Below are 14,132 nucleotides of genomic sequence, written 5' to 3' on the forward strand. Positions count from 1 at the left end.
CAGCTAGAAAGAGGCCAACAATCATCCCATCCACCTCTTTCATCACAGCCATAAAGGGTGACAACACGTCCAATGACGGCTACTGTTGTGCCACACCAAGCCAACTAGGGTGAATGATATTTAGCACAGCATGGTGGTATATCAATTAAAAAGCCACTGTTCAAGGTAATGAACTAGAAACCGGGACAGAAGTGCCAGCATTACAACCTGGAAAACTAACACACATCTAAATGAGTACCACATATGAATGCAGCCACTGTTGCCAACTTTAAAGAGTTGTTTCAGAGAAAATTATGACAGTGTACTCAGTTACCTCCTATGTGTGCACAGAGCTTTGAATTGTGAACAATAACTTGATATTTTTCCTCAGTACATAGAAGCTGTAATCCAGCTGTAGATGAGAGTTTTCCCACACTTTCATTTTGAAAGAAATGGCTGAGAAGCACCATAGGAAAGGACTATCTGTAGAAGAGAATGGGAAGCCCCAACATATGTATGGCTCTGAATCATGTGTATATTTGTAATAGAGAATTTATTTGGCTCATGAGAACATATTTTTTAGAGAATGACATCCATAACATTAAAAGTGAGATTACCCACTAGGATCTATTCTTTGGGGAGGCATGCTCATAGGTTTAATTAGCACTAATTAGAGGTAAGAATATTCAGAGAAAGGAAGGGGGGGAAACACCTTTATAAAGTGCTTGAGAAAAATGCACATTTCTAGCAGGTTACCTGACCTGCTAATTGCCAGTATAAATCTGTATATGGCATTCAGGGCTTGAACTAATTATCCCACCAAGACTATTTCCTATCAAGGCGTTCTACATGAAGTGCATTTAATAAAATGCTAAAATGAAGTGTAAATAGGGATGTTTAGATAAAAAGAAAATGAAAACCTGAAGTGAAGCAATGATTATATGTGTCTAACATATGCAGGTTGGAGAAAATTGTTATACACAAAGAAGCTCCATCTGAAACCTAGCTCCAGCTTCTGCAGGCTGCAATCTTGTGCACAGTGTGCAGTTGAACCCCCACTCCTTTAGTGACCCTCCCCCCAGAAAAAAAATTCCAGCTGAAATGTTCATGTACATTGCTTTTATTTGTTCTCGCTTTCCACTCAGTGATAATGTTCATTCTAAGCAATGTCATTGCATAAATAATCCCAGTTGGCTGCATTGCATTGTGCCATCATCATCCTGCTCACTCATGATCCCTCACTCCATAACCACCTTTCAGTTTGAGTCCCGCAAACTTCTGTGAGAGGTGCAAATCTCTATCTAGCCCTAAGCGTTACACTGCTGACTGAGCAGTGCTTGTCCTTTCCTGAATGGTCTACTCATCAGACATTTGATTGGCCTATACCATTTTGGCTAGTCAGCCACAGATATGATGGTGCCGACAGGGTGCAAGAGGAACTCCCTTTCCACAGCCCATCTTGCAGGTTGGCTGCAAGAGTTTGGCTGAATAGAGATACTCCAACCCAAAGTGGCCCCAGGGAGCTCACCAGACTGAGCTCACATTACACTTGCCCCTTTTGTCAAAATAATATTGCTCAACAAAAATCAGCCAGATCAGCCTACTGGCACACCCACCCACACCCCGAATACTACAGTAAAGGTGGAGATCTGTTTTTTAGCCTGAGAGTTGCATTCCCTTCTGGGCAACCTTCTGATGGTCACATAGAGGGTAAGGCCAGAGACCAAAGCAGGCCAAACAATGGAAGTTTTCCTTTGCATGCTAAATTTGTTTCTACACTCTCCTCTTCCATACAGACAAGCAAGATGAATTATCAGAGTTCTAGTACACTCAGGGTGTAATACAATGCCAGAGAGGTATGTGGCCATGGAGAATTATGAGGGCTAGATAAGAGAGGACCACATTCGGCAGCTGGGCCTGAGGATCCCTAGTCCTCTACTACAATATGCAGCTGATGGGGGGAAATGTTCTTGTTCTTGCCAAGTGTGAAAGCATCCAACAATTTCCTACTCAGCCCCACAATTTGTGGCTTACTATTCCTACAGTGCAAACTCTTAGGAGTGATTTAGTGAGATTCTACATACTGATTCTACATACTTATACTGAGAAGGGGAAGACTGGGCCGTATGAAACACATTTCAAGGGGGAAATATACATTTGCATATAATCATAACACATATTTAAATATGTATTTTGAGAGATAATTTAAGTTGCACATTAATGCAGAAATGGAACAAAATGAAATGATGGGCACAAAGAGGTGAAAGTGACTCAAACAAGAAAGAAACAAAATTCACCCATCTTAGATTGGGGTGTATATGTTTTATGAATATGTGTATAGGAGTTACAGCCATGTTCTGCAAAATGGGGCTATTCTTAGAGAGCTCATTTTGTGTAGTTGGATATTTCTTGCTATAAAATCATAATCTAAATTTATCCAACATTGGTATCAATTTTAGCAAAAAATAGAATATTAAATAAGAAAATGTGTATGTATGGTATATGCTATGATTGCTTGGTGCCTTCACTATACACCTTTAGTCATCAAGTAAAAACGTTCCTTTTCAACCAAGCCTTTGCCTGACTTGATCTACGTCCTATACCCTGTTTAAAAATGCTGGCTTTTTTGGGGGTATTATTATTATTATTATTATTATTATTATTATTAGTTTGCTAGTTTTGTTTTGATTTTATGTATTTTGTATGTATTTTATATTTTATGTGAACTGCCCAGAGACCTTTCGGGTATAGGGTATAGAAATTAAATAAATAATAATAATAATGATCACAGAGCAGATAATTCACAGTGAATAATTTACTCCCAGGAATCGCTGTGTGGGATGCCTATGAACAGATTGCTGGATCTTGTAATTTTGTATTCACAAATGTATATTAGAATGTATGTATAAATTTGCTTTTTAAAACCAAAAACAAAAAACAAAACACTCTTTATGACAGATATTCATTATTTCATCTTTTGTCATGGTTGTTTTGGCTTCCATCAGTGGTGGGCAAGGAGCTGGATAGAAGGAGCAGTGTTCCTTTCCTAGGTTCCCAGTGTGAAAGTCGCTGCCAGTATCCAGAAGAGGGATGGAGACAGGGATAATTAATCAATATGGGGCTTAGATGGGTACATTGTACACTAGGGTGGTTCTTATCTTATCAGTTAATATCTTGACCCTCCTCCACGAAAACAGCTGTTTACTTGGCCATTTTCCTATGTCGTGAAGGCTGAAATTTCAATTCAGTAGAGCAGGGTCAAGATATTAACTGACATGCATGAAATTTCAGATATATAATCCCTAGTGTAGCAAGATAAGACCTTTGTTGCAGGCACATTTTTTAAAAAGTTTTTTTTATGAACTGCCCTATTATACACATAGCACACAACTGCACAATCAATTCTGGGAATTCAGTAACACACATTGGGTCTATATGTATAGGAGTGAATACATGAAAACTCTTTTCATGTGAGATGTGAGATCTCTGCATGGATGACAGAGTTGGGGCTGGTGCATCAGTTCCACATGTACTGGATCTCTGAAATCATTGTCCAAATTTGTCCTTAATCTGACCATGCAGACCATGCAGTAGAGGACAGGAACTGCAGTTGGCTCTCTGAACTATTTGTGTGTAGTAGCATATTAGGTGTGCATTCAGGTGTGGAGATTATTGAGTTAGTTTTTCTGCTTATAACACTTCTGTACCCATTTTGAATGTTCTCTTTACACTGCATCACCTGTTGTGTTATGAAACTGTTGCTTTCCAATTGCTATGCCATCATGTCACACTAAATTTCATTCGTGCCAGTGGATGTGGTATGACAACAGCAGACATCATTGGACCACCACCCTTTATGCACTCGTGTGCTTCTGTTCCCCCATAATTCACACAAGAAAATTGCAGGAAATAACTGTATGCCAGAATACTACCTTTTCCTCCTACAATTTTCCAGGTTAATGACATTGAAAACACATTCTTTCCGGACACAATTAACAGAAATGAGCATGAAACCATGAAACATCCACTAGGTTTTCTTTGAAAACAGCTTTGAATGGCAATAAAATGGTATATAAATTTTATTAAATGAATAAATAACTTATGCTAGGTTTCCAGACTGATATGCAATGTGAAAATTATCAGACAAGGAAACATCAGGAAAATGGAATAAAGTGCTATCTAAATATCATGTATGACCATCCTGCATTCCATATGAAAAAGTTACATTTATATATATATATATATATATATATATATATATATATATATATATATGATTCTTGTGGTGTACAGAGGTAATTGGTGCTCCAAATATTTAAGCAAATAAAATGTGATGACATTGAAATTTTTAATGGAAAAATTAGCATAAAGTGACATGGGGGAGCAGATGTTAATTCAATGTATAGACATGTGAATATTTATGGATAATTTATGGTAGCATTAACATTTCTATAGCAGTTGTTACTAAGAAACTAAGAGCAGCTTTCCAAAAGTAAATGTTAATCATAGTGCCCTGGCTAAATTCCAATTCAGGTAATTACATTTTGCTTATTTAATTCCCCCCCCTGCAGTTTTAATTGGATTCAGCATTCTTCTCTTCTCGTCTAAGTCATTGTACGGTATTGCTATGCTCCGTTAAACACTTGCCACATTCTCCTTCTGAGAGACATTGCATAGATGGGTGAGGTGATTCCTCACCCATCTTGCAATATTTGTAGAACAGTTTGATGTCTTGCGGAAAGAACAACACTATGTAAATATTCAGAGGCATGAATGAAAGGAGATAATTTGGATTGTAGATGGGAGACTTAGCCTTGTATGTATGTTTGCAATCAGAGTCACATGGCTGGAAAGGAACAAAACGAAATTATGGCCGACTCCTAGGCAAGCATTTGAACGCATTTCAATCATTTAATGCACATTTCTGTGAACTGTAATTTACCCCTACAGTTCCCAGCACCCTTAACAAACTACAGTTCCCAGGGTTCTTTGGGGGAAGCCATATGCTTTAAGTGTATGATATGGATGTGAGGAAACTCACTGGTGTGAGCAAACTCATTTACTTAGCTTTATGGGTAGCAGGCTAGGATTCAAAGGACTGTTGTACAGCTGTTTTGGGGAGAGGGGGGCTCCATTCAAATGTGGCTCCTCTCTGCCTGACAAACCAATTTCAAAACCAAGATTACTTTCCAATTCATAGTAGTCTGGGAGAAAAAAAAATCAAGGTTGGAATTCAATGTAGTGTTAAGGAGGACATTGATGTAAGGATTTCTCATTGCATACTTTTTATTTTTAAATATATTATTCTTAAGGCTGGTAGTGTTTACTCTCTCTCCCTCCACTATGTAACTTAGATGTTTGGAAAAGGAAGGAAAGAAAGAAAACAGATTAGGTTGCACTACCATTCTATATTTCTTTTTCATTATATGAAAAGAATCTATAACTTTCTACAGCAAAGAAAACTGATTGCAAAAGAGCCCTAAAGGGTCTCAAACAATCTTTGGTGGTGAAATAGAAATACATTTCAGTTTCCCTGTTACAAGTGCTAGATGCACCTCTGGCCTTTGTCCTATAATATATGCGATTCACATAATAGTGAAAGACATAGTTGAAAAACCAGTAGCCATAGCTATGCCTTCTCTCAACTCGCAAAGAAAATCAGCCTAGAATTTGAAAGTGATATTTAAAGGGTTGCATTTCAATTTTGTACCATGCCATCAAAGCCTGTGATTATTACATAATATAATATAATATAATATAATATAATATAATCCTTTATAATGCAACATATCCTTTTAAATTAATCAATTTGAAATGGAATCCAAATTATACACTCCCATTAACCTCATACAACAAATCAATTGGTAAACACATTGTTTGTGTGCAGGTAGAGCTAACGTGTTTGTATGACTGATACAAGGCTTCATTAAAAAGGTAAAAAGTGTGTTGAGCCAATTCACACTGTAGATATATTTCAACATGCCTCTTGACTGCTCATCGCTGCACATTTGTGAAAGGTTCACATGCAAATGTACATATCCCAGTGCATCGTCACTCAGCGGTTCTGAACTGAATGTAAAAATCACAAGTTTGTGGAGATACGAAAACCCAGCCTTAGCAAACTGGCTGTTTTATACATTTAAGATAGCCTCTCCTCCTTACAGCGGGGAGGAGTTGTGAGCAGGAGCCGTTTCTTGCGTTAGCAGTGGGCGTTTCAGCCCCTGCCCAGCTGGCCTGGCTGCCGCGCCACGGCCCCAGATAGCCAACCAATCAGGTGGAGGCTTGGGGGTTGGGTTTAGCCTCTCAAATGCGGCCACGGAAGCACTTCCCTTTCATTCCGCTGCTAGTTTTTGTCAGATCAAGACCTCTGGAGGAGCTTGTTGTTTTTGGGCTGGTTTGGGAACGTGGGCAGCGAGAGCCAGGAGGAGCCGTTCCTGCAGGGAAGCAGGGGCTCAGGTATTTTGTCTTGGCAGCAGATTTCTGAGTGGAGTGCCTCAAGGGAAGCGCTGGTCTCTCAGCTTTCCCCTTTTCAGACCCAGAAAGCCTGTCTAAAATACAGCTTATTCCTGCCTGCTTTCCCTCCTTTCTTGGCAGTTGGCGCAGCTTGGGGTTTTTGTTTACTGGGGGTTGCTGGTTGTTGGTTTGTGATATAATATTTTGGTAATATGCCTGTTGTCTTTGTCCATGGAGTTTTCTTGGAAGGGATACTGGAATGGATTGGTGGTTCCTGCTCCAGGTGGATCACGTTTGGTCAAAACTCTCCACTATGACCTGTCCATCTTGGGTGGCCAGGCACAGCATAGTTCATGGCTTCTCTGAGTTATTCAAGCCCCTTGCCACGGCAAGGCAGTGATCCATGAAGAACCATGAAGAAGGCTGATCGCCAAAGAATTGATGCTTTTGAATTATGGTGCTGGAGGAGACTCTTGAGAGTCCCATGGACTGCAAGAAGATCAAACCTATCCATTCTTAAGGAAATCAGCCCTGAGTGCTCACTGGAAGGACAGATCCTGAAGCTGAGGCTCCAATACTTTGACCACCTAATGAGAAGAGAAGACTCCCTGGAAAAGACCCTGATGTTGGGAAAGATGGAGGGCACAAGGAGAAGGGGATGGCAGAGGACGAGATGGTTGGACAGTGTTCTCGAAGCTACCAGCATGAGTTTAACCAAACTGCAGGAGGCAGTGGAAGACAGGAGTGCCTGACATGCTCTGGTCCATGGGGTCACGAAGAGTCGGACATGACTAAATGACTAAACAACAACAACAATTTTGGTAATCTGGTAAATTTCTTCCTGTAAAGCTTAACTTATTTTTTTTGTTAAGGCAGAGCAATGTTGTTCACATTTAAAGGTGAACCTACCTAATCTTCACTTTCTGAAACAATGTGGGAAGTGGAAAACAATATGGGAAGTGAAATTTGCATTTCTCTGAATGTTGTAATCCAGTTCTCCAATCAAACAGTGTTTATGAAAATGAATATATGGGAGAAAGTGTTACATTATTAAAAATAACTTACAGCATGCATTATATTATGGAAAGCCCCTTGCAAAAATGAGTACTTTAGTGGAATCTCATACCCAAAAATGTGTTTATTAGGAGAAATTTTCACAAAAATACGCATGAATTTTCATGAGGATTTTAACGAAGCAAATTGCTGCAGTACTGTGGAGAACTGAATGAGTGATTGGAAAAAAATAAAACTGTGAGGATAAATATTGACAGACTATTAGTTTCTATTTTTCATTGGCTAAGGTCCTTCCATGCGAAAAGCCTTATCCAAGTGGCCATCCTGGCTTTATAATGTGTGAAAATATTGGATAGGTCGCTCTTATGATACAGTTTGCCATGTTTTAGAAATCAAAGTCATTTGGCTAGGTCCTATAAGTCTCTCTGAGCAGATCTGAGAAATAGTTTTCAAGTGAGTTTTCAACAGGGGCTGCCAATAGGTTTTTATCTATAATTAGGCATTTAACCTCTCTGGTATAAGTTTTTTATTGTGCAAAAGGTCATTAGTAATCTTCCTCTTTTTCTCTCACCCACTTTCCTGCTGCTGTCTTACTGCTTCAACATGTAGGCTTTAGCTTTTAACTGCAGCTAATTTGGAAAGATTTGATACATACTAGCCATAATGAGAGAGCAGAAGAATTTTAAACAATCTTCTTAGCAGATCAGGAAAAATAAAACTAAACAACCTTTGTCCAATTAGCATTGGAAAGGGGATCTTGGGCCACTTGGGAACCACATAATGGCCTCATGCTGCAAAACGGAGATGACATAATTACCTACATAAGCACTAAAAGGTATAAAAAGCAAAGTACGAAGCATGTAAATATATTGCAGACATTAGCACAAAAGTTTTTGCTGAGGTTCTAAGCTGACAATAGTTAGATGCAGACATTTTCTGTCACAGACATCTGCCCAAAGGCAGAGTCAGGGAATGCTCACCAATCTTGAAAATTATTGTGATTGTTATGCACTTTGCTATTATTTTTACAGTGAAAAGCAGGTTAGAATTTTACATATACATATACATACACACCAGGTTGCTCTCCATATGTGTGAGGACAATGAGACTAGCGAAAAGGGGGCAGAGTGAGTGTGCTCATTTTCACTGCCCCTCACATGGTAACAGCCTCAGCTCAGTATACCTGAAGGAGTGTCTCCACCCCCATCGTTCAGCCCGGATACTGAGGTCCAGCGCTGACAGCCTTCTGGTGGTTCCCTCACTGCTAAAAGTGAGGTTACAGGGAACCAGGCAGAGGGCCTTCTCGGTAGTGGCACCCACCCTGTGGAATGCCCTCCCATCAGATGTCAAGGAAATAAACAACTTCCTGACTTTTAGAAAACATCGGAAGACTGTTTAGGGAAGTTTTTAATGTTTGATGTTTTATTGTGTTTTTAATATTCTGTTGGAAGCCGCCCAGAGTGGCTGGGGAGGCCCAGCCAGATGGTTTATGCCTTAAGAGGGTTACTGTCACTTACGGAAAGTGTTAATGTCTATTTTGGAGGCACAGCACACAAATACCTTTGAACAGTGTACACATCCATAATGGCTGCAACTTTTATTCTGAAGGAAAAGCATATGTGAGACTCCCCGTATACAGCCCAATGTGTGCATCTGATATGGGTTGGATTTATGCCAAAATCCAGTTCCAGGATGACTAAAAAGTGCCACTTGCTGCAAAGAGTACCATTGCAAGGAAAATTCAGCCAATGTGGGCAATAACCATGTGATCCTATCTATATTGGCACTAGGTCAGGCCTCCACATCTTCAGGATAAAAGGAACAGAATGAAGCAAACTCATGACTGTTGGTGGTGGGACACTGCCATGGCAAAAATCCCAAGCTTCACCCTGGTGGATGGGAAGCTACTGGAGTGGGATTTCTTGCAGTGGCAGCTAGCACAAACCCCCCAAATAGGGCACTTTAGTTTGTGTAGATCCAGCATTCTGGAAGTTTTGGATCTGCTTGATCCTAAGCCTCATAGATTCCCCAAGGGGACCTATCCTTGGGTAAATTAGCTGTACCAGCCTGGAATTGAGGCAAAAAAGGGGGGCATAGGGCTGTAGATGAATCTGGTGTTCTGTGCTCCCCCAGTAGGATTCCTCTGTTCTTTTCAGAGGGTGCAACATGCTACAGACAAATAAGAATTGAATTAATGTGTTTGACCAAACTGCAGGAGGCAGTGGAAGACAGGAGTGCCTGGCGTGCTCTGGTCCATGGGGTCACAAAGAGTCAGACACGATTAAACGACTAAACAACAAGAATGTGTTCACACAAAATTATGCTCAAATGTTTTCTTCCAAACCGCTTTAGCATGAGGCAACCACACACACACCAGATCCAGCCTGTTATTATACTCGGCTATCTATTGTAGAGGACAGATGAGGAGTATGTGAAGACTAAAGTCAAATGTACAAACAGCCTGGATGATTTCAATTTACAAAGTAGTATTTTCCTTCATTTCTGACCTCCTATCATTCTACTCAATGTTCACCTTTAATGAACTGGTTGTTTTTGCAGGAAAAGCATAATAGCTGGCATTGACTGATCGTAGGAGGGTGAATCTACACCGATTAAAATTTCTAGTCTGGTTTAAGAAAAAAAATGTAGAGGCAACAAGGCCAATGCAGAAAGCTTTAGCTATTAAGTATGGCACAAGAGAGATCACAGGCATGAAACCAGGGCACCCAAACATAAGTAGAAATATTTTGACATAAATTTCTAGAACCATTGTTGTTCTTATTGTCTGCCAGCTCTTTCAATACAAAAGGCTGTTACAAAATGATTACAAGACAAATTTCTTATTAACGCATAAACATAATTACCGAAGCCAATACACATTTAATTAAGACAATGAATTATTGAAATTTATTTATTGTACAAATAGTATTTATCCTGGAATCAGATGCCAGCACTAATTTTAAAAGCTTGCATCTTGAATCTTAAAAAAAGAAAAAGAAAATACTCGATTTTGCAGAGATATCTTGGACTTTTTATACATTTTACAGCCTGTGTCTGCTCACAAGTAAGTCACAGAGTTAAAGAATTGTAGAATTCTAGTATAACCCCCAATGACCAAGAGGCTACCACCTTCTTAGGCAGTCCCATTAAGTCCAATATTATCCTTGTTTCCCCAAGTCAGTGACCTTTAATATTTATGTGCTTTGCTCCCTCACATAACCAGGGGTAGTTTGTTTGTTTAGTTCATTGAAATAAATGCAATATTTTCCCAAAGCAGCATATAGAATCTAAGAAAATCAGTTTAAAAGAAATATGATATTAAATAATAACTGCACCTGCTCTGATGATGTATTAAAGCAAAAAAAGAGGCTGAACCAACGTCTGTCTGCCATAGACTCACACACAAAGCCAAACCTCACCCCTAGTATTTGGAGGCTAAGAGTTTACTAATTGATTTAATGAATAATCACAGAAGAGTAATCAGAAGGAATCTTCTAACAGTAAAATTAGATGAGAACTGAATGAAGTAGTTAGACTTAGGTAAGGGTAGCATCACTGCTTTCTATTATTAGTAATTAATACTAATAGCTCCGCGCTGGGCCCATTCTCCATATCCAGATCTTCAAGAAGTGTCAATGCTGTGTCAGCACTTCTACCTTCCAGAAACTACTTTCGGGTTAGAAATAAGCATCCCTACGTACCATCTTTCAGTTCTATGTGGTATTATTCAATGCTAAGCTTTAAAAAGCACTGATAACAAGAGCTTATAATGGAACACTCAAAGTCCCTTAACTGTAATATCATGAACAGGAAGGTGAAAGTAAGGAAAGCTTAAGTGATAACTAGCCTTAAGAATTCAGCTGCTGTCTGTAAGACCATGATAAAAATAAATGCTGCTTTCAAAGCAATAAATTATTAACTTAGGAATGACTGAACTGAATATAGGAAAGTAAAGCTGTCAAATGAGGTAAACTTCAGATTGCTGCATACAGGAAACCTTGAGTTCTTTAAAAACGAGACCCTCAGTCCTAGATAATGGATTTGCAAGCTGTGGAACACAGGGAGATCTTGTACAGAATCAGACCATTTGCCCCCCCAGTGCAGTGTTGTTACACTGAATGGCAGCATACAGGAGCCTTTCCTGGAGAAATTAGGGATTGCAAATACTAGGGATTGGAACTAGAACTTTCTTCATGGAAGAATCTGAAGGTCATTTGTCAAGGGATATATCTGTTCTCTACCTGGAGAGTATTGGGTGTGGGTATTCCCATTCCATCCCTCTTACCTTCAGGGGAAACATTCTAATTTTTTTCTGTCAGCTAACAGAAAACAACAGATGCCTGTATGATATCTGGATCTGGCCAATATATACTAATTAGAAGAAAAAAAGAGCATTGTAGTGAATCCGATTTAACCTAAGGACTATTATTGATTTAAATGTGTTTGAGGATCTGGCTGCAAACAGCTGGCAAACCAAAAAGGGAAATAAAGAAATGCAAATGGGTGAATTTTTATTTCCCCAAATTTATAATAAGCTTCAAATGCAAATTTCAGCCGTAAAGCTACCAAAATAGAAGCACAGGATAGTTGAGAATACATTCACCACCTCCTTTGTAATTACATGTATTGTTTGTGCAGGTGCAATGACTGACAGCTTGGTTTGTTCTAGTTGTGCAACAAAAATTTCAGAATAGCCTCCAATATTTATGCAATTTTACTAAAAGCAGCACATTTGGCAAAGTTGGCAAAGTATTTTTGCTTTAGAAAAGTTTCATTTGTCGAGCGACTTCTGTCAACTCAAGTGAAATATCTGTATATTTCTACATGTCAAATGAACAAGCTATGTGTAGTTATATATGCTGCTCTCGTCTTTCTATGCTAAACTATGTTTGCACTTCAAAGCCTTGAGGAGTTAGTTTTCTTTTCTACAATAAAGTCAAATCAAACTTTCACATTCTTGTGGTTGGATAATATATGTAGGAAGTATTGATGCTGAATTTAATTGGAATACAGGGCCAAGCAGAATAATCTGATCTTATTTTTAAAGTTATACCACAGACTATTTGGGATGGGTGGGAATATAGTATATGAACAATTTTCATCTGATGGCATATAGCTTGCCAGCAGACTTAACCACGGAACATTCATTTAAATGTTAATATATCAAAGCTTTAGCAGAATATTTAAAATTTAATCTGAGCAGCAACACTGCAGAATCCATGCTGTAGAATCAGTACTTTGAAATCTGATCTTTAAACATCTAGGCCTTATGGATGTTATACCATTAACACAGTTAATTTAAATGAGGGCTCCTCCAGCCTAATACAAAAGCAGGGAGGGAGGCCAAATCCAGGAAGAAGAATTATGGAGGAATCATTTTGTTTATAAGGTTATATATATATATATATATATATATATATATATATGGATTTATACATGGCTGCATGGAATTGGCTAACAGTTTGCAAACTAAAAATTTTTTTTTCCTTCCAGTAGCACCTTAAAGACCAACTAAGTTAGTTCTTGGTATGAGCTGTGTATCTGAAGAAGTGTGCATGCACACGAAAGCTCATACCAAGAACTAACTTAGTTGGTCTTTAAGGTGCTACTGGAAGGAAAAAAATTTTTTTTTGTTTTGACTATGGCAGACCAACACGGCTACCTATCTGTAGTTTGCAAACTGGCTTTTTTGCTGGGAGTTGTGGAGATACCAGCAGGGTGACAGTTTAACTTGGTCAAACCAGGATTCTGCTAATGAAGTTTCTGTCTTTTTATGCAGACACCAAGGAGCCAAAACTTGATGAGTTCTAATCATCAGTTCATGGACTATATACCTCACCCTATTGGATCATAGTTGTATGCCAATGATGGGATAGAATTATACCCAAACTGAAATGAGTGGTTAAGGGGGGGGGGCTCTGCTATAGAGAATAAAAGTCCTGGCTCATCCAGAACTGAGTAACTGATGTCTGGGGGGGGGGGGGGCAAGTCAATCGGAAAATCAAGTTTCTTTGGTGTTTATGTAAAAAAAAAAGCTCAACGATTCTGGGGTCTTCCTCAAATATGACAATCCTATCATTGGCTAATGCTGAGAAGAGCTTGTGACACTAGAGGGAATTTTTATAGCCAGTGCTCAGCAACTTTATTCAGAACCTAAGGAAACAGAGATTGCTACACGAGAGTAAAAATGCAGTGAAAGTTCTGAGAAATTCCAGTGGAGATTGCCACAAAAGACCTGAGAAAAGCCTGAAAGACTTTAAAGGCAAGAAGAAAAATGACCGCTGGGAGGAGCACAGAAAGAAGAAACACTGTGTTGCATCTGTAGTGGCGAAATCAGATGCCTTCATCTGTCCCACTGTCAATAAAACATGTGTCTCCTGTACTGGTCTACACAGCCACAGCAGGCACTGTGACTCTCCAATGGTTTGACTTTACCCCCAAAGGCACACTCTTCCATTGCCTCAAGACAGATGGATGCCCCCAAAAACCTGATCAAACAAAAATAAAACAGATCATAGCTAAGGTAAAATAACTAATGCGTGAGGCATCGCTCCATCAATAACAAAAAATAGTGGCAAATTTTCCTCAGGGAACATTGCTGAGGGCAAAGGATCAAAACTGCTCTAGTATTTCACCAATCCAAAGGCTCTATTTACATTGGGCCCACACACCTGCAATTTTACTTC

Source organism: Podarcis filfolensis, assembly GCF_964270895.1.
Source record: "Podarcis filfolensis genome assembly, chromosome: 4".
In the NCBI taxonomy this organism is placed as follows: Eukaryota; Metazoa; Chordata; class Lepidosauria; order Squamata; family Lacertidae; genus Podarcis; species Podarcis filfolensis.